We start from the raw sequence: 1,764 nt of genomic DNA on the forward strand, positions 1-1,764 counted from the left end.
TTTTCTTTTTTTGTGGGGATTGGCTTATTTTACTTAGCATGGTAGTGTCCATTCCACCCATTTACTGGCAAATGCCATAATTTCATTTTATTTTTAATGGCTGAGCCTTCTTTTGCTTTGTATAAGACTGCAATTTTCATGTACTCTTCCTTCCTTCTGTTCCCTCTTGTCTTTTACCCTTTCTTCCATTTTCTGTTCTACTGATTCTATTTGATTCTATAATTTTTCCTGAGTTTTCTTCCAATTTATAGTTCTCTCTTCAATTGAATGGTTATACCTAACCATTTAATTTTAATTTCATCTAACCTTATTTCTAACCACAGATTTTTCTTTTAATATCTTATTTTTGTGAAAATTATCAATTTTGTCTTTCTTCTTTTTGAGCATATTAAGACAAACTGTTTTAAAGTTTGTACCTGATAATTCCATATCTGGGTATCTTTTCATTTTTTGTATACATTTTTCTTTTGGCTTTTCTTCATGTTGTTTTGACTTTTCTACACTTGATTCTTTCTTAATTGAGTGTCAAACAACATAAATATAAAGTTACAGAAATAATGAAGACAGAAAAAATAACATCTTCATTGGGAGAAGATTTATACACATTTGTTTCTGGGATATGGCTAAGCAAACTAGCAATCTTGGATCACTTTAATTCAGTTTCAAGAACTGGGTTGGGTTGTAAATGAGTTTCAGTCTACCCCAGTCCACCCTGACTTCTAGGATATGGCCCTTTGGAATCTCAGTGGCAAGCTAGAAAGGATTATCAGGCCCTCATTGTTGAAACCTAGACCTCAGTCTTTGCCCCTAGTTCCATGAGGGTGTCAAAAGTGTAGATTTTCAGATTTTACAGCTTCTTTTTAAGTAGGCATAGTAGCTAGTCAATGCCAAAGTGTAAAAACCTTCAGTAATGTGATAAAATTATTGACTCATCTTCTGCCAAGAGTATTTTGCTTATTAAAAGTGGTCCCTCCAGGAGCATTCTCAAGTTGATAAAGAGTATCATGATCCTTCCAGGTGACCAGATGTGTCATGGGAATTTTTAAAAAATGGAATCATTTTATGAGTACTTTGTGTTATGTAGTTTATAAAGTGTAATACTACACGAATGGCATTTTCTCTTTTCTTTGCTCTAGAAAATATGAAGGAATGTGGCTGCCTGTGTCTTATAACTGGTGGGTGAGGTGTAATGTGTGAAAATTAAGGATTTCTGTGAAGGCCATAACACACTGCTTGACTAGATTCAGAATCAAGTGTTACCAGGATAAGAAGGCACCATCAAAATAACTGTGTAGAATAAGGCTTCAAAGCAGTTGATTTGGCTGAAGTTTCCAGAAGATCCTATGATAGATAAAGGTGCTAGTGCTGGTTCCCTCTGGAGCCAGGAAAATTAGGCTAAAGGGGGAAAAGTTGCCTATCTGTGCTTTGCCAGGAGCCAGAGTCTGTGTGTGTGTGTGTGTGTGTGTGTGTGTGTGTGTGTGCCTTCTCAGTCCCAGAGCATCTAGAAGTTGAACTGTCTTAATGTACAACACAAGATGTGTAGATTTTTCCAGGTTACTTCCCTGGTTTTTGTACATTATTTTTTTTGTCCATTTAGCAATCAAAATGATGCTGAATTCTAATATATATTTTTAATATCATTACTTTGTTTATTTTTTTTTATTTGATGCTGAGGATCAAACCCAGTACCTCACACATGTGAGGCAAGTGCTCTGCCACTGAGCCACAACCCAGCCCTGAAATTCTAATATTTTGACAACCAAA

The sequence above is a fragment of the Callospermophilus lateralis genome, chromosome 11 (assembly GCF_048772815.1).
Source record: "Callospermophilus lateralis isolate mCalLat2 chromosome 11, mCalLat2.hap1, whole genome shotgun sequence".
Classification (NCBI taxonomy): domain Eukaryota; kingdom Metazoa; phylum Chordata; class Mammalia; order Rodentia; family Sciuridae; genus Callospermophilus; species Callospermophilus lateralis.